Genomic DNA, 25251 nt, shown 5'->3' on the forward strand with positions numbered 1-25251 from the left:
ACGAACTAAGAATATGGACGGAAAAGATGACAATTGCGCTAATGGTACTGAGGGCGTTATCGATGATGTTAATCAACCTGTTGAGGCATCTGATGAGGATGAGGAAGAGCATGACGAAGTAAAGATAAGCCATAATAAAAATAAGCCATTAAAATTTTTGACAAAGCAATCCACAATACCAACTCGCTCGAACACATCATTTTTCTTAACAATATCAGGGATATTACAGTGAAAAAATCACTGGAAGCTAAGAATAAACAAAGTACTATATTGGACTTCTTTAAATAAATAAAATATTTATAATCCCAATTGAAGGGAAAGTCTGGGTTGAGGGGAACAGCCCTTGCACGAATTAGTTCCCTCAACCCCGAGTCTACTGTATTTACTTTTTATTATTATTTGCAAGAGCTTTCTGCATAATTAAAACAACGTAGCTTGAAAATGTAATGGCTAAATGTATGCGTGAATTTTTTGTATTTTGCTCATCAATAATACCGCCACAATCCATTTCCGTCTCAAAATCTCTCTCTTCCGTCTAATCCGCCCAATTGGTCTAATTTCATATTTAGGCATAATATTACCCCTTCACCAGTGGCAACACCAACAAAGCAACAGCTGTTGCCCAGAGTTGCATTAGCTGGCAAAAATATTCCCTTCAGCTTATGTGTGGGAAATTTATTTTGAGTGATTTTCGTATGCGCATTGTTTGTGGAATTTAGTCGAACGTTAGTTGAGTGCTAATTCGCTGCTGGTAACGTTTAAACAGCGCTGCGGGTGATTTTTCCAAGTTAACGGCTCTGCATTGGCATTTTATTCACACCCACTAAATAAAAAAAGCGTTTTTCCAATAGTGTTTCATGTTCAAAAGTTTAATAGAAATCGAATTATAATATATATAAAATAACATAAAAAGATATTCCGTAAAGAAAAAAATTCTAGAAATGCTTTGTGTTTTGTTTTGTATTTTGTGATTATCGAGGTAAGAATAGTGGCTGGAAAAGTGTGCAAATGCAAACAAATCAATTAGCACACAAAGTGCAAAACGAAATACGTAAAAATAAATAAGTATTTAAGTATGTGCGTGCGTGTGTTGTGTTAAATAAGAAGCACAAAGCAAGTGATGCAGATCTCTGTGCGAATATCTGTAGAAGCAAAAAATATAAGCAAATTTTAAAACAAAAATCTTGTTTGGAGATGTGCTTCTTCTTCTCTATGTGGCGGTCGGTGCAGCTGTGAAGCGTAAATTTTTGTGTTGTACTTAGTGAAGTGAAAGAACCTACACTGCTGTTGAATGGAATTTTCAATTACTGGCTACCGCATCACTGAATACCAGATAACAACCAATAAGGTAAGAACAGGCCTTCAACACTTCAGTTCACGCTGCGGGTTGCCTTGGCTCTATGCGGTGCTGCATGTGAAAAAATTGTCGTGGGCTCAATAAATCGATGATAATTGATTGCAAAATTGACCTCACTTCATTCAAAAAATATGATCAGAGAAATATACATACATAAATATGGTACATACAAGCATAGGTTTTTAGTAAAAACGTGTGCGTTGATGGCCAATCTTTGGCATTTCCAAATGGCTAAATACAAAAGCAACGAATGCCAAATAAAACGAAATTCAACATCGATTTATACATTCTGCTTTGGTTTTATATACATTCACCCATATATACATACATATACTCAATTAAATGGCAGGCCTATGCTAATACATACTTAAATACGAGCATGCATCTGCTTCGGACATTGTTGCCATTTTATTTTGTCTACGAATTGGACTGAATCTCAGACATCTAAATCTAAATACATATCTGCTCATCCACCCGCAACATCTGCCCTCACTGACCAAATTACGTTGTTTATATGTATGTATGTATGTGTAATGTAAGTGAGTACGTGCATGCAGCATAAATACAAGGGCGACTCAGCTGTGGAGGAGCGATGTTGGGGGCACAAAATCTCCGGTGATGGTTGGGTGCTGAAAAAGCACTCTTTAGATTAGGAAAAAAGAAAAAAAGTGACCCCAACCGAGTTGAAAAATTTATATTGATTCGCTTTTCAAGAAAAATGAAAGAGTAAAGTTAAAAATTAGAAAACTAAACTTATGTATGTACATCCATACGAATCTTGTTTTGGTGTCAGGAGTGGCTTTATTCGTAGGCTGCTTATGCATGTTTTAGTGAAAATTTTTGAAATTTGAATAGGTCGAGCCAAAGAGCACCAAGTGATTTGGTGGCTCCTAAAACACTCAGGCTAAAAAGCCCATTGTATTTAGAGCTCTGGAAAGAGGGTAGATAGTCAAGGAGGGAAGGAGAAAAGTATCAGAGAAAGAGATAGAAAATATTAGAGACAGACACAAAGATAGATAGTCCTGTGAGAATTTTCCAGATTCTTTGGCAAATCTGTAAATATCCTCCAGTTTTAGAGAACGAACATTACTCATTCTCACGATATCGGAACCGAAAATTCGTAGCATTGCTCTAGCAAAGGCAGGACACTCACAGAGAAAATACTCAGTGCTATTCGCCTCCTCCAAGCAAGACAGGCACATTCATCGGCAACTTCGTTTCCTTGAACACCAATCTGTTTTCTGCTCCATCTCCTCTTGATTATCCATTCGTCTACTTTCAGGACGGCAAAAATTTCTCTTTGAGAAACAATTGTCATTTCCCCCATAGCATAGTGATACTTATCCGGCTTCAGACTTTATTTCATTCTTGGACCCATTGGTAAAGAAAACATCCATCAACCCTCCCTAAATACATTCTGGATTGCCTCTGACATCAAATTTTCTTCCAAATGAAGCTATAGGTATCAGGTCGTATTTAAGTGGATACGACTCAGATAACAACTTAAAGATTTCACTGTGTCCCGAAGTTCCGTCTTTGTGTCAGAAACCATATTTATGAAGTCTACACATTGCTTTTATTGCTTTCTGTTGTATCTTAAGATCCAAGGGGAGCAAATCAAGCATGCATTTAGAGCATCGCCAGAGGTTGTATCATGGCACTTCTTTGCAGCCTGTATATGTACTTCCCGCAGTGTGGACTAAACAATGGTCCGTCGCTGTCCGTGCTGTGTATATCCATAGGACCACAACAGGTATCAGACCCCAAAGACTCTGCAGTGATAGTGTGTCTCCCAAGCCAGCTTTTAGTAATTTTCCACGCACAGTCATGTCAGAAACATTTAAGTTCACCTCTTCTTTAATTTGTGTGGCTGACTTCATGAGATTCTATTTGAAGCACCTCACAATTCCGCGATTGTCTTGCTGGGAAGTTTTTGATTGCATTTGAAATAATTTTTGCTGAACATGAAAGAATATTTTTTATTTCTGTGTAGGATCTTCCATCTGCTGTCAATTTCAGAATTTGCTTTCTTTGTTCTCTAGTGCAGTCTTTCGCATGCTCATAGGCTATTATTTTTTTATTGAATTTTTGGATTCTCCATCGTCGATTTTATATGTGGTCAAAATTTTGTCAAATTCTAGTTCCACAAAGTGGGTCAAAACGTCAGTCAAAAAATAATAAATATTTACAGACATAACGAGATTTGAGTGAGAGCTACTTTCGACAAAAAGTTTGAAATTCATTTTCTCAAAACATCAAAAAATTTATAGGCTATTTTAATACTAAGGGGACGATATAGTCAAAACATAAAAAATATATGTATGACACTCACCAAAATTTAAAAATAAAAAAATAGAAAACGTTCTTTGGTCTAAGTCCTTTTCCTATTTGTGGTGTGTATCTTGATAGTTTTCCGCAAATGGAAGAACCTACAGTTTTATATGTCTACTCTTGGTGTTGGGCCAAAGTAACATTGAGGATAACTGTAAGGCGGATGAGTTAGTTAGACTCGGCGCTACGGTCCAAATTTCTCAAGACAAAGTTGATATACTTAGGCCCTTGGCAACATGTAAGCTGCAAATAGAGAGATACACCTTAAGTATTGCCAACAATCGCTAGAAACAGTTGCATGTCTGTAGCATTAGTAGCCAAACATGGCCAGGTTGGAATATGGGTTACACTAACAGTCTATTTAAATTTAATAGAAAAGAAAAAGACTTAAGAATATTAGTAGGAGTCCTATCTGGGCATTGTCTTAGAGAAAGGCATACCAGTAGAATTGGGGCACCATATTTGGACATTTGCAGAAGCTGTCAGGATGTAGAAGAGAAAGAGACAGTTGAACACCTTTTATGTGGGTGCAGGGCTCCGTGTAGAAGAAGGTTGGATTTGCTCGGAATCGCTTTTCTGGACAGTTTTATGCCGCCTCTGAACGGTAGATGACTTTTTATGAGATGCTTTTGCAATTGCCTTTCTTTTTCTATCATTTGGTGTTTCATGCCCACAGATTCGATTGGGACTTCACAAGAAGACATGCTGGCGAGACAGCTGGCATGTGGCGTGATGTTTCATCAACTGACGTGTCTAAAATAGTTTGTATGGCGGCACGGGCTCACGGATTATGGCGCAGTTGCTTGCAACATTTGAAAGGGATTATCTTTAAAAAATAAATGTCATGAATGGTTTTAGATAAAAAGAATAAAGAATTTTCGTTGTTTTTTTCATTTTAAAATCCATGCCCCTAAGTTGATCACCCTTTATAAAAACATACTCTAGTTACTCCATACTGTAGAGACTCAGTTTTGTGAAAAAAGCTTTAGTCTGGCAGCGAGTCATTCGAAATTGGTGCTTACGGATGGCCGAATTACGGGTGGCAGGAGCAGTTGCGGCCAACATTAGAAAGGGATTATCTTTAGAAAATAAATGCCATAAATGGTTCTACACAAAAATAATAAAGATTGCCCAATTTGAATTTCCGTTGTTTTATTTCAATTTAAAATCTGATACCTCTAAATAGATCATCGTTTATGAGCACTGCTATTTTTAAGTTAACCCTGAATTTCAATTTTTTGTTATACAATTTTTTTTTCATTATAGAATTGATGCTATAGATGTGTTCAGTTAAAAAATAGAATGATATTTCGAAATAGTAAAGTTGTTAAAATTTGTTTGAAAAAAAATAATATTTTTTTGTACTACTATTTTCGTGTTCGCAACTTTAAACATACCGGCATACATACATACATATATATTTACATATTTAAATTTATATTCTTGATAGTTTGGCTTTTCCACTCTTATCTGATTCAGGCTTCACTGCTTCTTTCTCTTTTTGCTTCTGATTATTTTGATTTTTCAAGTACCTTAAAATACTGTTGGAGTACTCGGCATTATCTACTCTGACGGTATCAAAGCAGCAAAATTGAACAGTGCGTCGAACAGCGTCTACGGAAAATAGTAAGAGGGGAGCAAAATAAGGAATAAGAGGAGAGCAAATAGACAATAAAAACACATACATACATGCACACAATGTTATGTAGATGGGAAAATTCATTCACATCTATGTCGGTATGTATGCATAGTTATTTCCTTGTTTTATAGCCAGCGGCTTCCTATGCCGGGTCAATAAACGCCGCACGTTAATCATTAACGCTACCGCTGCTGTTGTCTTTGGCGTGGCTTCGCTGGATTTATTTGATGACAAGTGAGCGTATGGAGTGTAGCGCCTATCAGTAGCGGAGCAAAGTCAATTAAGTAAATATACACAAGTATGTATGTGTGTACGTATGTATGTGCACATATTCTTTCAAAGCAGTCCCACCCCTTGGCGGATGCCTTTAGTAGTTTAAATATATTCATATGTATGTATGTATGTATGTATGTATGCGCATATGTGTGTTTATGTACATTTATGTGCTAACGGTTCGAGTATGTGAACCACTTTCTTCATCGCGTTCGCTTCTGCTAATTTAGAAGTATCATCAGCATAATCAAGGTGCGCCTCTGAAGAGAAAATAAAAGACAACAACAATGAGAACATCAAATTTAAAAGCCCTTCCACTGTTTTCATCAAACGCCATTGACCATTGTCACGAAACTCGAAAACTTCTTTGTTGTTGCTTGCCACTGGTTTTCGATGTGTCTTTCTTCTCGTAAAACGCTTGTTTTTTTTTAGTTTATACGTTAGAAAGTTTCACACAAGCTTCCTACACCATAGCCACGCTAATTCTTGCTTTGTTATACGTGCATATTTGTGTGCGTATGTGTGTATGCTCTTATATACAAGTATTTAAAAATATTTTCTTGATTTTAGTTAATTCTTTTTCGCTTGATATCTCGCGCGTGTCTTTATAGTATTGCTCAGTTGTAGTTGTTGTTGGTGCTTCCTTTTTCTCTGCTTTGCCCTTTGGTACACTTTCTGTGACATCAACAGCGCAATGTAAACAAATTTGCCGATTTGACTTACCTTTCGCTTGTTGTTGTTGTTATTGTTGTTGCTTAATATGTGTTTTATTGTATTTGTACGTTTATTTGTCGCTTTTTATACGTTAATTTGTCGCTTTTTATGCTTTTATTCTACGCTCATTGGCAATTAGTTTTTTTCACTCATTTTATTATTTGTGCTGCTCTATTTTAAATCAGCTGAGGCTTCAAAATCGCTCAATCATACAGTCTTTCAGTGGTTACGCGCTTGCGATTGCAGAATTCGCTGTTTCGTCTGCGTTTACTATTACCAGCGATTTGCTTTTTGCTGACCGTAACGCCTCACTTTTCACGCCAGTCAAAATTGTGTCATTCGTTAACGGTTTTTAGCTGACTACAAATTTTTTCGGTTCAATGATGATTTTATTACTTCACGCGATAAGTTTCCAAAGCCTTTTGTATACTAGTTTAATGAACAATAATACTTACAGTGGTCACACAATTTATTCGTACACTTACAGTTTATTAACAGATACACCACGATTTATACAAAAGAAAAAAAATTTGGATATATTCGTAAAAAATAACATTTTTATTCAATATTTAAGGAACAAAAACTTCCTAACTCATTTCTGGAATTAGAGATTTTAAGGCAATAACGAAATTCGGCACAATTTTATGCAAAAATATTATTCGTACGTAGCCATCAAAGAATATTTTATTAAAAAAATAATAGAAAAAACTATTATTAAGTACTTTTTTGGGCCAATTTTAGCTCTTATAACATTATTTTGTCCTTTCTGATTCCCTTCTCTAAGAGCTCCTAAACATGCTCAATTGGGTTCAGATCCGGTGATTGAGGAGCAGTCTTAAGCTCCTTATATATATGTATATAGCTCCTTATATTATATTTTGGGTGTTTGGCCGCGCTCCTCCTTCTATTCGTGGTGTGCGTCTTGATGTTGTTCCACAAATGGAGGGACCTACAGTTTTAAGCCAACTCCGAACGTCAGATATTTTTATGAGTAGCTTTTTCATAGCAGAAATACACTCGGAGGTTTGCCATTGCCTGCCAAGGGGCGACCGCTATTAGAAAAATGTTTTTCTTAATTTTTCTGTTTCACTGGGATTCTAACCTACGTTCTCTCTATGAATTGCGAATGGTAGTCACGCACCAACCCATTCGGCTACGGCGGCCGCTCCTTACAGTATTAAATTAACCATTCTTGCACGAGATAAGGTTAGTGTTTTGGGTCATTGCCTTGTTGGAACAAGAACCCTCTACCATTCAGTCCAAGTTTAACGGAACTATCATGTAAATTTTTCTTCAAAATGTTTAAATACAGATGTTTGTCCATTTTGTCATCAATGAACACCATTTTTCCTACTCCAGATGCATATATGCACCCCCAAAATACTGCATTTCCTCCTCCATCCCTAACGGTAGGAATATGATTTTTTTCATTCTGTTCTGTATTTTCTTTTCGCCAAGCTTTTGGAGAGTCATCTGCTCCGAAAACATTAAATTTCGACTCATCACTGAATATTGCGTTTTCCTCATTTATATGGCGTTTGGCGAACTCCAATCTCTTCTTTCTGTTAATATCTGAAATGTAGGGCTTGCGGCGTGCCACTCTGCTATGATAACCAGCATTTTGCAGACAACTACGGTCTGTTTGTGGGGTTACGTTTTTATGCAAAGACTCTTGAATATTTCGGCATAGTAACGTGGGGTTTTTTTGACTTATGCTACTTTGTTGCGTTCCTCATGTGGAGTCAATATTTTTCGCCTTCCGACTTGGTGGTGATTAGCTTCCAATTTACCAGTATTAACGTAATTAGCAATAACACTTTGCACCGTAGAATACGATTTGCCATTTTTTTGCCGAATTTGCGCACATTCTTACAAAGCTAAAGTTTTTTACGTACTATGCAGGGCGTACGAATAAATTGTGTGACCACTGTACTTAGTTAGTTGGCACTACAACCGTAGCTCGGTTCGCTGCTTGCTGGCGCCAGTTGGTGACACCGAGTGCTGCCAGGTGGTGCCTCCCTTGATCTCCCCATCGGAGATTGGATCTTCCTCTTCTTCGTCGTCCACCAGTGGATTCCCTCTCGAAGGACTGCGGTGCCGGAGCACTTTCGTTCATCCTCGAGACATGGCCAAACCAGCGCAGCTTGGTTCCCTATATCCACATCTCGGTATAGCTGATACAGCTCGTTTTTCCATCGGATACGGAACTCATTCTCAGTAACGCGAAGAGGACTAACGATTTTTCGGAGAATTTTTCTCTCAAACGCTCCCAGTGCTCTCTCATCAGTTGTTGTCATCGTCCAAGCTTTTGCACCATATACAAGGACAGGGATGATTAGGGTTTTGTATAGCGTTGTTTTCGTTATTCGAGAGAAGGCTCTACTTCTCAATTGCCTACTGAAGGTAACACCTGCTGGCAAGAGTTATCTTTCGTTATCTAAACTGACGTCGTTCTGGCTGTTTACACTGATTCCTAATTAAACAAAGTTCTTCACCACTTCAAATTTGCGGTTGCCAACAGCGATTTGTGTTGTCCAAGACCCGAGGACTCTTTGTAGGTTGACAGCAGGTGATGGGACTTTATGGAAAACCTTGAAAGAAGGAAGAGATGTAGGTAGATTAGCAGATTATACCGTGTTTCAAAGCGGTCTTGGGCCCAACTGCCTATCCTAAAAGGCAATCAAAAGCTTTGTTCGGTAAGAAGTGATTTCAAATTGATAATTGACGAAGGCATGATGACAAATACATATATGTACAATCATGCACCGAACTTGAAGCTCGTAGAGTCTTGAATAAGGAAGGGACGGTGACAAAATCCGAAGTATGGGCCTTTATAGCAATTTTGTATCTCAAAAACAGAGCTTATATACAAAAAATTGTTTTTTTTAATCATATATTTTTTATTTCAATTTAGTTCGAACGGTTTTTTTGAAAAAAAACTTCAATTTTGAATTATGAGTCAAATTGTCTCGCTTCAGTAATAATAGTTATATAATCAACACTCGTAAGTCTAGTCTTAAAATTGATTTGCTTCGCCTAATGGAGACGTTTTTAAATCCATATGTTTCAGTCGTCGGCGAAGATTTCGGTACCGCCATCTTTTATGAATTTTTCATAATGTTGTCACTATTTTTGAATAGATTTTGCACACTGATGTGTTCCAGACAGCGTTTTTCTTTCACTGAAACCGGTTCTCTACTTCACACATCCAAAGTCCTTTTATAATTCTTCAAGAAATTTGCGACCAACAACTTTGACATTTTATAATTTTTCCTTTCAATTTCCCAAGTGGCATAATATTTATCTTTTGTTTCTCGGGCCCAACATTTTTGCTTTGGTAAATTTGTTGAAATTCGGCGGACTTGAACTTTCAATGTGATTGTGCAGATCACTTTTCACTTCGTTACAAGTTTTATGTTGGCTACTGTTTCCATTAATGCAGGGTGATGAATTGGCCTAAACTCAATACGAAATGTGGTAATACATATTAATTTTTGATGTGAATAATTATTTGTGTTTGAGGCTATGTGTTCCAAGGTCATCGTTATTACTGTTCGTATTTTTTCTGTGTGCACAGATTTGCTCCAAATTTATGCCACCGATTTTCTAAAACAAATGCTTACAAAATATAAATTTGTTTGGATGTAAAGTCACTCGAAAGTGGCTGCTATACTGGTAGTCGAATGGTGTGTATATGTATGTATATTTGTATAATAGGTATGAAGTCACTTAAAAGTTATAGGTACAACTTTCGACGTTTGAGGGATTTCGGTACCTAAACTTACATATATCCATAATTTATATTGTAGAATTCATATTTTTTCGTACGAATATGATTTTATTATCACTTTACTGGAAGAAAAAGGCCAGCAACGCATTATACGCATGTAAAAAGATGCTGGGAGTTACATGGGGTCTATCTCCTGCTATAATGTATTGGTGCTACTCAGCTATAGTAAAGCCAAAATTACTATACAGTGCTCTGGTGTGGTGGTGCGCTAAGAAAACCGATATGTAAAAAGCTTATGGAAAGTATTCAACTTCTTTGGTGCACACTGCACAACAGGTACATTGCGAACTACCTATGCCTAGCAGCTAAATCCGCCGTAAGAGTCAGCGCGACAGGCGAATTTATCTGTAGAACATTCGGACATAGCTCAATAGGCATTAGTTATAGGGTCCCAACGGACTATATGACTCCGAAATGCAATTGGGTGAAGAAATTCCTAACAATAATAGAATAAGAGGGATGGAAAAAAGGAATAAAACCTAACACAAATACTCTTAATAATAATCTTTATATTTACTGATGGCTCGAAAATGTTAGACGGAGTAGGGGCAGGGATCTATTGCGCAGAGCTAGGCATCAGGCAGCCATTTAAGCTTCCTGACCATTGTAGTATCTTTCAAGCGGAAGTCTTTGCTGTAGGTAAGGCAGCGGAAATAGCATTCGCAAAGACATCAAGCAACTCCAAAGTAAATATATATGTTGACAGCCAGGCTGCGATAAAAGCAATAAACTCATAGGAAATTTCTAAATGTTCTAAAAAGCAGGGAAGCCATAAAGAGATTAGCCGCAGACAGACGGTTGCATATCTATTGGGTACCCAGACATAAGGGCATTGCAGGAAATGAAATTGTAGATGAGATTGCCAAAAACGCTGTTTACAGACAATTCGAACAATAAAACGACATACTGAAACCTTTAAATACAGTATACAATGGCATCGCTGCGGACATGAAAATACGGATAGTCAGGAGGTAGATTCGTACTAGCCCTGTCTAGAAAGAACAGCAGAAATATCGTAGGTATACTGACAGGTCACAATTTGTTAACGGCACACGCATACAAGAAAGGGAAACTCTAGAACACCTTCTATGTTCTTGCCCTGCATTAGCTAGAACCCGAATGAAATATTTAGGAGCTCTACAATATAAGAAGTTAGAATGTCTCTCGAGGTTAGAGCTTCAGAGCTTACTTAGATTCTACTACAAAGAAACGTAAGGGTCTAGCTCCATATGGTAACACTAAGGATCAATAGGTCTATGTGATGGCTTTCAGCCAGCCAGGTCAACCTAACCTAACCTACTGGAAAGCGACAGCGGGGATCTCCGTCGACAGTAGGTTCTACATCACAGTAACGGCACGTATTTAAATCCGGTCAAAAACTGTCAATTAAGTAGCTGTCAATCAACTACTGGTTAAGCTATACTTCCATTCCTATAAAGAAGCCAAAAAATGGTTCGATATGTAAGGTTAAGTTAAGGTTTGGAGGCTGTCGCTTTGCATGGTGCGTTAAGTGATATTCTTGGATTAAAAGAGTTGTGTTCTCTTGCGAAACACCCCTAAAAGTGCTTTCTGAAACGTCGGCTGTTATAAATGCTCGCTAATTCTTGGTTCGTTACGCATACAAAGGAGATTTAGCGTGAAGGAAAAGCTGTGGTAAAATACGGAATTGGAAGCATTTTCTTATTCCATGTACAGTCAATACTGTTCTATTTCGTCGTTCACCCAACTTATAGACAGACGATCAAGATAGGTGATTTTGGGTCAAATTTATCGCATCACCCTGCAGGTGGGTTCCAGATAGGCCGTCATTTAGTTCTTGAATGATGGTAGGTAGGTAGGTAGGTATGGTGGATGTCGTAATGACACACTTAGACCTGTTGTAGACCTATTGTGATACCACTGGAACTTATCCGCACACTATGGGTTCCTTTTTAAACCATTCTATACCTTTTATAGGCGAGCAAAGCTTCGTTGGTTTTAGATGTGCTGTATCCGCTTCTCTAAGTTGAGAATGCAGTACCAAGAGCGCGAAGCCTCCTTCTGTCTAAGTCTTCACACTCACATATGAGGTGTGTGATTGCTTTCTCTTCCTTTGTGTTAAGCGTAGTATGGGAGTCCTAACCTTCTGGCATGTTCTGGAATGATGCCGGAATGCTTATATTTTGGACAGAAGTAGAAGACAGAAAAAAAAATTCGCCTTTCTTCTTTTTAGTTTATTCGCGATTAAATGTTTCATTTATTAAGAAATATTGCTGAAATATAACCTCGTATTTATTCAAGTTTATAAAATATTTATTGGGAGATTGAATTAGTTTTAAAGGTGACACACAGATGGCGCTATTTATCACTTTATCGCGTTGGCAATACTGAATATATATTCATGACAAAGCCTCATCCCTAGGCTTTGTTTATCAGTATCTGTCATTTCGCTGAAGTAAAAACAACGCAGTGTTTTCGTGCTCCGAGTATGTCAACTTTCGTGCCGTCGAAACGCAATTTGCGGGAAGCTTTGCTTTTCTGCTTCAATTTGAAAAAAAATACAGCCCAAGCCCGTGAATTGCTGCAGGAGGCCTACCCAGACCATACTCCGTCGATTTCAACATGTGAGTACTGGTTTCGACGATTCAAAAGTGGTGATTTTCACACCGAAGACAAGGAGCGTCTTGGCCAGCCCAAAAAGTTCGAGGACGCGGAATTGGGGGAATTGGTAAACGAGGACTCGTGCCAAACCCAAGAAGAGCTTGCTGAATCATTGGGCGTTGATAAATCAACCGTTTGCAAGCGTCTAAAAGCGATGGGAATGATCCAAGGACATTGGGTCCCGTACGAGTTGAAGCTGCGCGACGTCGAACAGCGATTTTTTACGTGCGAATTGCTAATCGAGCGACAAAATCGGAAGGGTTTTTTGTATCGGGTGGTGACTGGCGACGAAAAATGGATCCACTACGATGACCCAAAACGCAAAAAATCATGGGTTTGCCCGGCCACGCATCAACGTCGACGGCCAAGCAGAATATTCACGGCAAGAAAATCATGCTCTGCATTTGGTGGGATCAGGTCGGCGTCGTATATTTTGAGCTGCTCCAACCGGGCGAAACAACCACGGGGGATCGTTACCGACTGCAATTGATGCGTTTAAGCCGGGCATTGAAAGAAAAACGGCCGGAAACGGTAAAAAGGCACGACAAGGTTATTTTGCAACATGACAACGCTCGGCCGCATGTTGCTCAACCTGTCAAAAAATACCTTGGAACGCTTGGCTGGGAAGTGTTACCCCACCCGCCGTATAGTCCAGACATAGCTCCCTCCGATTATCATTTGTTCCGGCATATGAGTCTCGATTTGGCGGACCAGCGGTTCTTCTCGTACGAGGCTACCAAAATATGGGTTGAGTCATGGATAGCCAAGCAGCGGCCAGAATTTTGGAGAAACGGCATCCGGAAATTGCCCGAAAGATGGGCGAAAGTTGTAGCTAGCGATGGCCAATACTTCGAATAAAATATTTTGTACCGTTTTTTCACAATAAAGCCCCAAATCTTCGAAAAAAACCTTTAAAACTAATTCAACCTCCCAATAGAAATAAAAGATATGTTACAAAAATAACAAAAAATTCTATTTAGTCAGTTTTGCTCGGCGATAACTTCTATTACATAAAACTTAATATAATATTAATATTTTGTTTACAGACCTTTAGCCTTAATGATGGTATTTATATACATGTATCATAGTTTTTGATCATAGTTCGACAATGTTCTTTCGGACCATTTTCTAAGACCCTAGCCGTTTCTTTAGATTAGCTCATACATTTTTAATAGGGTTAAAATCAGGACTCTGAGCTGGCCATTCTAAAGCTGCAAGTCCTGGTTTTTCTATCAACTCTTGAACAATTTTCGCCGTATGCTTCGTATCAGGATGCCCGTATTGCTGAAATATAACATCTTCTGTTGGATAGGCTCTGAGTCAACAAAATTCGTGTTAGTTTATCCGCGCCCTTGAAAGCAGGAACACGTCGCCCCGAATTTTGGAATGCCGGATCTAAGAACTCTGGCAATAATTTTATTATAACTAGCTTGGAGCTTGCTACCGAGGTATTACTGCAGCTACATGCGTACAGGTATATTTGGAGATGGCTTGAAGTGGGAGAAAAAGCCAAAGGCCTTGGGAAAAGTTTGAAAGTGCGTTATTGAGATTTCTCAGGTTTATTAGTTTGATTTAAATTCTATATTTAATGCTGTGAAGGTAAAAGCAATTCGGAGTAAAAATGTTTGCGTTTAGTTATCTAATAATGACCTCAACATTTTTTTTTTCAAATTTCAACCCGCGCGATAAGATTAGTGGTAGGAAGAATATTTGTTTTTGTTTGGAAACGAATATTGCTTAACGTGCATTTTATTCTATCAGATAAACCATATTTTGTCGCGCTGATTTGAAGAAGAATAGACGGTATAAAAATACTTTGTTTAATCAAAAGCTATTGCTTAATTTATTAGAAGCCAAAAGTAAATTGGAAATTCCACTAACTGCTTGAATTCCGTGAGATATAACTTTAAATTGATTAAAGAAATGGATTTCTTAAATAAAATAAAATGTTTCAATTTATTTACTGAGTATGTGTTCTGTATACCAGGTAAGTTTATTAACAAAAAATGGTTACAAATTTAATCTTAAAAATATTAGCCATCGCTAGCGACACATTTTTCCCATCTCTCAGGCAATTTGTGTATGCCGCGCCAAAAAACTTGGCCGTCTTTGGCCGCAAACCAATCATCGAGCCATTTTTGGCTTCTTCGTGAGAATCGAAGCGCTGCTCGGAAAGTGCGTGGTCCATCGATGCAAACAAATGATAATCGGAAGGCTCCAAGTCTGGTGAGTAAGCCGCATACACCAGCGGTTCTCAATCGTACGTCTCCACCAATTCCCGGGTCGCTCTTGTTCGATGTGGCGGTGCATTGTCATCAAGAAAAATTACTTTGTGACGCCGATCGGCATATTCTGGTCGTTTTCGGTGTATAGCGCTGTTCAAATCGGCCAATTGTCGTTGGTAGCGTGCACCGTCAACTGTTTCACCTGGTTTTAAAAGCTCGTACCAAATCATACCACGCTGATCCAAGAAAACACACAGCATTGCCTGGCGGCCGAAGCGATTTGGTTTGGCCGTTGTTTTTGGCTTGTGGCCGGGCGGACCATACGATCGTTTACGCTTGGGATTGGACAAATACACCCAGCTTTCATCACCCGTAACGATTCGATGCAGAAAAGACTTCCTTTTGAACCGGGAGAGAAGCATTTCACAAGTGGTTTTTCGTTTGTCAACGATGTCCGCAAATCGTAGTTTGAAGGCACGAAATTCGACATTTTTAAGAGCGACAAAAATGCTTTATTGTATGAAACGTAACAAACAATGAACTGAATATTGTTCAAAGATGACAGACGAATAATACAAGACATTGGGGAAGGTTTAAAAATACTCCTAGCGACATCTATGGACTAATAGCTGAAAGTCTCATTTCATAGGTATATACCTTGTACTTCCTTTTCAATCTCCATAAATTGTATGATTTCGCATTTTAAGTACGCTGAAAGAGTTTCAGAGTTTTACGACCTCATTCTGATTGTAATTAAAGCTTAAGGTATTGCAGCTCATCCTTGCTAGCCGCCGGAATTTAGTCATTTGGCTATGCAGAAATCTACGTAAAGCTCATTCAACTCACTCAGCTCAGCGTTTCAACGTCATTTAAGCTCTTTCTTTGGAACGGAACATGCATACATATATTGGACGTTATTTGGAGACTGAGTCTGGTTTTTACTCGTCGAGAAGGGACCTGATTCTTTAAATAATAAAAATTATAATTGGCGTGCACACTTCGGTTAGGTGTTTGGCCGAGCTTCTCCTTCTATTTGTGGTGTGCGTTTTGATATTGTTCCGCAAATGGAGGGACCTACAGTTTTAAGCCGAATCCGAACGGCAAATGGTGTTTTTGTGAGGAGCTTTTTCATGGCAGAAATACACTCGGAGGTTTGCCTGCCGAGGGGCGACAGCTATTAGAAAAAACAGTTACTTGGTTCAAATACCACTTCTTATACCATTTTTTATAAATATTTTAGAGCAGGTCTCTTCAGTTGTGAAGCGAAATTAGTACACAAATAGTTTACTTCGGAATATATATTACCTAAATTGTACCGCCACTTAGTGCGGAGCAACGGAATTCATGCAATCTCGGTCTTATAGTTTTCGTTGGGTCAGCGGATAGCCCATTTTCGTGACGATATTTAGTGACGTTTGCGCTTTTAAAAAATACAGCTGAGTGGATTGGGAGATTGATGAGACTATCCGCTAGACTTAAGCGTAAATACCAATGTCACGAAGAGTGATCAGGTGGGCATTGCTCATATACTTATATTTATACCAAGAATGCCTAATAACTTTACGCCCGAAGGCACTTAATGAACGAAATTGTTTTATATTTTTTCAATTTCCTGTGTATTCCCTCTTGATCATGCCTTCATAACACTGAACATTTTTTCTTTAGGTTTCTATACAAAATGGTTTTCTATGTTCAGCTTCAACTCACTGTCATCCGAAAATGCTCATTACTTTTTGAAAATTTGAAAAAAAAACAGAAAAGGCCAATTGGGATTAGCTGTGGACTGTATAATGGATGCTCAATTTCTGTAAATCTCACAGCTTCTAAGGCATCCCTTGCATCCTGAAGAAACCAACGATAATGGATTACAAGGTTTGTCCAACCGAAACAAAATTGTTGAAGTAATTTCGGCTACCACGTCATCTGGGACTCGGCAGCAAAATTCTGTCCGCTCATTCCCCACATATTCATACACTCGTTCAATCAGTCGTTGTGCAGACGGCAACGAAGTGACATCAATACTGGCTGCATTGATTTTCTTCGTATATCACCAACACAACCTCAGTTTTTGCCGACTTCTGCCCTAAACAAACCGCTGTCATAGCCTCGATTAGGTTAGCAAATCAGCAAATCAATTCGTTGAAACTCGATGAGAGCCACACCTTCCCAATTTTTTTCACCATGGCAGACACAGTACCCCGCGTGCCATGTTAATAAGTCTCATCTGTAGGACTGTCACACGTGTCTAACTTCGTATACATATTAACGTAGTACAGGCTGTTGATTACAGTCTCCTCAGCTGCCCCCCGTATTTTGTTAGTACGGCGCTTAGAAAAAATTCTTGCTATTCAGTAGTTTCCAAATTCTCATTACTACTGTAAAGGCTTTAGTATCTTTTGAAGACAAAAATTAAAATATAATTGAAGGTAGGGTAATGAGCCTAAATCCTTTGCCACTCAAGGCAATGGTTCTTGTTGCGGAGACAAAGTAGTTCGTAGTAAATATTTCAATCATGCATACTTGCAACCCTGTACTTGTATTTCTCTTTTTGTCATTCTTATCATTCTTAATAATGTTAGTCGTTAAACAGTATTTGAACTCCTCGGTTTCTTTAGGTTATGGGCCCAGCGCCCAAGTATAAGTAAACGACTGTGAAAAGTTAAAAAAGAAAAATTTAAGTTTTGTTTTGTAATAAAGAAAAATAAGCGAACGTTAAGAATGGCCGGTGTTGTGCGGATCGAACCGCTAAACGCGGAAAACTATGATTCGTGGAAATTGCAAATGCGTGCAATTTTAATTAAAAACGACCTGTGGAATTATGTAGATGGCTCTGCCGCGAAGCCTGACAATGAAAATACGCTTAGTGAGTGGAAAATTGCTGATCAAAAGGCATCAGCAGACATCACGTGGGCGATATCACCAACAGAGCTTGGTATCATTTCAGAGTGCAGCAGTGCACGTGAGGTTTGGTTGAGGTTGGAATCGACATTCCAATCCAAGGGACCAGCCAGAAAAGCGACCCTACTCAAGCGCGTAGCATTGTCGCGCATGGCAGAAGACGAGAAGGTTCGAGAACACCTCAACGCATTTTTCGACGCAGTCGCAAAATTAAAAGAAATAGGCGTCGCAATAGGCGATGAGCTGTTGGCAATTTTGTTGTTGTATAGTTTGCCGGCGTCGTATGAAACGTTTAGGTGCGCGGTAGAAACGCGAGACGAATTACCGAAGCCAGAGGTGCTTCGTGTGAAAATACTCGAAGAATACGAGTCTCGAAAATCGAAAGAGGACAATAAAGTGGACAATAACGTACTTTATATAAAGAAAAAGCAAGTGCGTACTGTTTTTAAGAAATCGGATGCGACTAGAGTAAACGATTTACTCGAGATTGTGCATAGTGACGTGTGCGGGCCAATGAGACATGCGTCGAATGGCGGTGCGAAATATTTCGTAACTTTTATCGACGAAAAGTCCAGATGGTGTGAAATATTTTTTATAAAAAACAAATCGGATGTTTTGAAAGTTTTCAAACAATATAAAGCAAAAGTTGAAACATTTACGGGCAAGAAAATTAAAGCGTTGCAATCCGACAACGGTCGCGAATACTGTAATGAAGAATTTGACAATTTTTTAAGTGAGTGCGGAATCAAACGTCGCCTTACGGCACCATACACTCCACAACAAAATGGTATCGCGGAGCGTAAGAACAGAACTCTCGTTGAGATGGCCAGGTGCATGATGAAACATGCAAATGCACCTCCATCGTTTTGAACAGAAGCGGAATACATAGCGATAACTGAGGCGACTAAAGAAGCTTTATATTTGAAAGCTGCCTTACATGAAGTGGGAATTAATTGTGACAGCGTCAAGTTATTTAACGATAACCAGAGTGCACAGAAATTGGCTGTATCTTCAAATTTCCACCCTCGAACAAAGCATATTGACATACGTCATCATTTCATCCGAGACTGCGTACAAACTAAAATGATCGTACTAGAGTATATGTCAACACAGCAAATGCCAGCGGATATTCTCACCAAGGGTTTAACACACATGAAGCACAGTATGTGTACATCGCATTTGGGTCTTGTCGAATTCAGTTCAGAAGAATAAACTCTCTACTTTGAGAGGAGGTGTTGCGGAGACAAAGTAGTTCGTAGTAAATATTTCAATCATGCATACTTGCAACCCTGTACTTGTATTTCTCTTTTTGTCATTCTTATCATTCTTAATAAAGTTAGTCGTTAAACAGTATTTGAACTCCTCGGTTTCTTTAGTTCTCATAACAAGAAATAAAAACTCTTGTTCTTCTTCTTCATTGACGCGATTTTGGCCGAGTTTAACAAACCGCGCCAGTCGTTTTTTTCTCGTGCTAACCGGCGCCACTTGGACACACCAAGTGAAGCCAAGTCCATCTCCACCTGATCTTTCCAACGCAAAGGAGGCCTTCCTCTTCCTCTGCTACCACCAGCTGGTATCGCATCGAATACTTTCAGAGCCGGAGCGTTTGTATCCATTCGGACGACATGACCCAGCTCATCCAGCTCAGCGTTCCATCGCCTGAGGTATTTGCCGTTGCCAACGTGCAAAGGTCCAAATATCTTCCGCAGAATCTGTTTCTCAAACACTCCAAGCGTCGCTTCATCGGATGTTGTCATCGTCCAAGCTTCTGCGCCATACGTTGGCATGATGAGAGCCTTGTAGAGTGTTAGTTTTGTTCGTCGAGAAAGGACTTTACTACTCAATTACCTAATTAGTCCAAAGTTGCACTTTTTGGCAAGAGAGATTCTACGTTGGATTTCAAGGCTGACATTGTTATCGGTGTTAATGTTGGTTCCTAAATAAACGAAGTCGAAATCATAACTGTCAACAGTGACGTTTGTGCCGATACGCCAGTGCGCCAACTGTTTGTTTGATGACTGGAGGTCTTGTCCATGTTCTCCACCAGACCCACTCGCTTAGCTTCTTTATCCAGTTTGGAGAAGGCAGAACTAACAGCGTGGTTGTTAAGGCCGATGATGTCAATATAATCACGACATACTATAATTCGGAATTATCTCAGGAATTAAGAGCAACTAATCCGAATCAACTTCTAGACTTAAGGCACCTTTCTGGTCTAGAGACTTGAAAATTGAAGGTATCAATTGAAAATCGTTTTTATTTGGATCAATTTTTTCTTTACAAAAAGAAAAAAACGAATAAAAAATTTTTTTTTCAATGACAATAATAAAAAAATTGCTTCCCCTGACGTAACACATGCCATTGGCGTAACTGATAGGGGTGCTCCGATACGTCTAAAAAAAAAGAAATTCGGTCGGTTATTCAGGAGATATGTGGGTAGCAGAACTACAAAAAAAAATTTTTCTAGATATTTTATCTGTTTATTCGAAAACAAAAAACAAGGATTTTTTGCACGTTCTCACTCTTAAAAAAAATAGTAAAATTTATTATAAAATTATAATTCTGCTACCCGCGAGAGCCACAAGTCTATTCCATATTAAATTATTCAAATCAATCGGTTCAGTACTTTTTGAGAAATTACCAGCGCCAACTCGGAAAACATAGTTTCGAGAAAAACAGGGTTAACGCGCTTATACCTGGGCGTCGTACTCCAAACCGATCTCGTTTTCAAGGAAACTACAACGAATTTGAATATAAAAATTTGCAAGTATATTTTTGAAAGTATAAACTATCATAACATGAAAAAAAATCGATTTTTTCGAAATTATAGACCAGAAAGGTGCGTTAATTCTTATAATTTAAGCGGATTTTGGGAATTTTCGATTGCAACATTGCCGAAAAATGACAGTTAATATCTATTGTGAATGGAAAATAATCAAACTTTTAAATAGAAGATCAAAAAATACGAAATTACATTACAGTTTGAAATTACATGAGTCGTTTTGACATTACGGAACAGTTCGCGAAATTGCAATTTAAAATGTTTTTTATAAATTATTATTTTTTAGTATCAGTATGCAGTATCAGTTTAGTATGCAGTTTGAGAAATCGTAATTTAAGATTTTTTTTTTTTTAAATACAGAATTATTCTTTAGTATAGGGTGATCAATTAACAGGAGTTTTTTTCATTTGCGTTTTTTTTACAGATCGCGCGCGAGTTGTGGCAAACTGTCATCGTGGATTTGTTGAACAGCGTTTGGCATTTCATCATGGAAAGACTCACACCGCAACGACGTCTACAAATTGTTCAACTGTATTATGAAAATCAGCGTTTGAAGAAGATCCGCTGTTTTCGAGCAAAATTTTGTTCAGCGATGAGGCGCAATTCTGGCTCAATGGTTACGTCAATAAGCAAAATTGCCGTATTTGGGATGAAGAGCAACCAAAACAGGTTCAAGAGCTACCTTTACACCCAGAGAAAACAACGGCTGATAAACCAGTTACGATTGAAGCTCTGGAAGCCAACATTACGCGTGTTATTCACGAAATGCTCGAACGAGTGATTGAAAATTGGACCTTCAGAATGGACCACCTTAAGCGTAGTTGCGGCCAACATTTGAATGAAGTCATATTCAAAAAGTAAATGTCAAAGAATGTCCTTTCAAATGATAAATAAAGGTTTTGAACATAATTTACATTTTTGTTTTTTTTTAACTATTGAAAAAAGCACCTCATGATTGATCACCCTATATAAGGCAGCTAATATCCATATTTGCTGTCTGGAGTCCACCTTTTACTGACAAAAGTATCCAATAAAGAAATCAGCTGTTCACTAATCCGCGTAACAACCGTCTGTTACAGTACAATTTTAATCAGAATTAACTGCGCCGGTAATTCCGACAGTGCAATAACAGTCCATTCTAGTCACGAGTAAGACAAAGCTTAATTTTTGAATTTTCACAATTCATATTATATTTTGCTGTAAAATGAGAAATACTATTCTAATGTTACACTGTATACGAGCAGCATCATTCCCCTTCTCCAGTCTTGCTGTTGTGTGGCGTGGTGAAGAAAAATTCACTTTCATCTACATTTCGCGCTACATATTACTCTATAAATATGTATGTGCTAAAATAAATATGTATGAGAAGTATTTTATGTGCATGTAGTGCTCGCATATATGGACATATGTATATATGACTTGTGTGTACTGCTAGTATTTCATTTAGCAAGTATCTTCTGTAAGACACTTGATATGCGCAAAGTAAAGTGCTGCCTTTTGTTGCTCTTACCAAATGTTTTGTTACGAATAAAGTGACTGCGCGAATTTGGCATTGGATCAGTTGCTATATACACATACATACATACATATGTATGTGAATGCTATATATGCTCGCTCTACTGTATATGCTTACCTGCCTATCTATACTTGTAGATGTGGGCGATAGCGTGACTGCAGTGCGGTGTCGGGAGTTCCATTGTAAAACTAGTTTGTGTTGAATTTATTTATTTCTAGCGGAGTGTAGGTATGTAAGTCATGTATATATTATATATGCATATACATAATTGTAGTCGTAAAGAATGGTGAGGGGCACCAAAGCTCCTACTGTGCGATGCTATATGTGCCGTGCCTTCTTAATTCCTTTTTCCACAAGCAGTTAACTCGAAAGGTAAACAAATGCGCTGGTTTAAAATCACATATAAAAATATCAAGTTTGATACAAATTTATATTATAATACACTTACACATATATATATATATATGTATGTATAAGTTATTTTTCACAATCCATGGGAATATGCGTAGAAAAAGTGACTGTTGAATAGCTTTTGCTGGCACACGAATGTGAATTTTCTTGATTTTTTCCACCACAGGAATCTGCACAGATTTTCACTTTTACTAAAATAACTGCAGTACCCACTAAGCCAACTTGATTTTCTTATTTTAATTTATGCATTTTTTTTTTCCTTTTTCGTTTCGTTTTTTGTGGCATGGCATTTTTTCTTGCAACTGTGTTGTATTTATTTATTTCTTCTATTTTTATTAAACATCTGAATGTGCAATTCTTGCTTGTCGGCGAAATCTTTGCATTGCCTCAAGTGCAAATCTCGGAAATCCGCTAAAGAATGCGGTCGCACCGGTATTGGCTGGGCGCACGTCTGCTGCCACTAAGTTGACATTAATACGTTGAGCTCTGGGGTACAGAGGCGCGTGCGTGTATTCAATAAAAAAAGGAAAAAAAAATATATATAAAAGTGCAGACACTTAAGCCAAACAAAAGCATAACGATTTTCCCTTTTTTTAGCATTACAGGCATATACACATACATAGATATGCATATACATACATACATAACATACAATGCATGCTGCTCCTGCTCATTTCGGCTTTTCTCCGCTTTACAGAATTCTCATTCCTATACAATTTTTAGCTCATTCATTCATTCATTTGCATGGATGTGTGTGTGTGTTGCAAGCGCATATTAACCATTTTAAATATATGTGCATACATATGTACATGCACATATGCATACGTATACAGATGCCACAAATGGCACGATCATGGCGTGAAGGGTTTCTTCTTGGGAAGCTTGGGAAGTGCTTCAGTGTGGTGCATGCCTGCCACATTGTTTTGGCTCATTATACGAATTACGTGTAAGTGGCGAATGCATAAAGTGAAGCTGTAAGTTGAAGGAGTGTAAAAAAAAAAACAGATTAAAAAATAAATAAAAAATTAAAAAAATAATATAATATAAAAAAAATTAAAAACATAAAAAAAATAAAATAAATAAGTGAAGCATTCTTCAAGGTGTACGGGCATATCTACTCTTATGGCTTAAAGCGCTCAAAGAAAAAAAAGAAAACTAAAAGATTTTAGGAATGCTGCAGCAGTACCGGACTGTGCCAGTGCAATTAAGAGCTGCTGATTATTTTTAATAGGTCTGTTGAGGTGCATTAAACTAACAAAACACTTCTTGAAACTCAATAAATTAACCATCAAATTAATAGGAGTTCTTTGGTAGTCGTTTTGCGTATAAACAAAACGTGAAACTTTCCTATTTTTATTTATTCAATTAATAGTCTAAAAAATACAGTATTTCATACAGACTATGAAAAAAAGATTAATGCTAAATAATTTATATATATATATATATAATTGGCGCGTACACCGTTTTTGGATTTTTGGCCGAGCTCCTCCTCCTATTTGTGGTGTGCGTCTTGATGTTGTTCCACAAATGGAGGGACCTACAGTTTCAAGCCGACTCCGAACGGCAGATATTCTTATGAGGAGCTTTTTCATTGAAAAATTAAATTAGAAAAATGCTAAATAATTTAGTCAAAGTAAAATTAAACTTAGAATAACTAATTTCAATTGTAGTAAATGGAAGAAATAGATAACATTTCTTATAATTTACAGAGGAAGATTATTAGTTAATAAATAATTTAGTTCAACAATTCGTTTAGTACCAATTTGAAGTGGTTCTTTGTGGAAGAAAAATCCAGGCCAGTATTAGGTGAAAGCGAATTCAATTCTCCCAGAGTTCTAGAAATCGAAGCATTGGAAGCATAATTAGTTTTTAACAGCCCTAACCAGAAAAGAATCATGATTCCGTAAACTTCTCTGCGGAATATTAAAATTGACTTTCTCGAGTAGCAATGGGGAGTCAATAGCCCTATTTATTAAATCAGAAAGGAAAATAATGGAGAAGAGAGTCTTTATAATATCTACTGATTTTAGATTTATGAGAACGCACCGACTTTTATAGGATGGAATTGGATCAGTGAAATTTAAAGAACGCAAAGGATAACGCACAAAAGCTTTCTGGACACGTTTAAGCCTACTGTATAATATGACAAGCATTGTATTCCAACTTCGAACGCACCAGAGACGTATATAATAACGTTAGAGTATATGGATCAACAAAGTCCGAACTAAAACGTCGAATAAATGCAAGTACGGAATAAGACTTTGAAATTGTGTAATATAAATGTCTTTCAAAAGAGAATTTAGAATCAAATACGATACCAAGATCAATAATTTCACTTCGATTGGATAAACTAGATCTACAGATGTGATAGGAAGTGGGTATAAGAGAACAAGATCTAGAATAAGAAACATAAAAATACTTGCATATATTTAAATTTAACTTATTTCTTTCACACCAATCAACAATGCTATCTAAATCAAATTGAAGGTTTAAAGAGTTCACTGTACTTGCAATCCCCGAGTATATCTTTAAATCATCGGCATACAAGAGAAAGTTTGCGTTATTAAAACAACTACAAATGTCATTAACAAAAATTATTACATTAAGGGACCCAGTATACCACGCTGGGGTACACCAGAGGACGCAATAAAAGAAATAGGTGACGCTCCATTAAC

The 25251-nt window shown here is 37.8% G+C and overlaps 1 protein-coding gene across 4 annotated transcripts in view; it reads left to right on the forward strand.

Annotated features, from left to right (window-relative positions):
• Positions 1-746: 746 nt before the first annotated feature.
• Positions 747-25251, forward strand: part of LOC129236094 (uncharacterized) — a 93721-nt gene continuing 69216 nt past the window's right edge. For 3 of the 4 annotated variants that reach the window (XM_054870298.1, XM_054870301.1, XM_054870300.1), the window contains exon 1: positions 747-979. The gene's annotated coding sequence lies outside the window, so the exon portion shown is untranslated. Of the gene's footprint in view, positions 980-5358; positions 5426-25251 lie in introns of those variants that run through there. The other variant, XM_054870299.1, reaches the window with a different exon arrangement.

This window comes from Anastrepha obliqua, chromosome 1, assembly GCF_027943255.1.
Source record: "Anastrepha obliqua isolate idAnaObli1 chromosome 1, idAnaObli1_1.0, whole genome shotgun sequence".
Taxonomy (NCBI): domain Eukaryota; kingdom Metazoa; phylum Arthropoda; class Insecta; order Diptera; family Tephritidae; genus Anastrepha; species Anastrepha obliqua.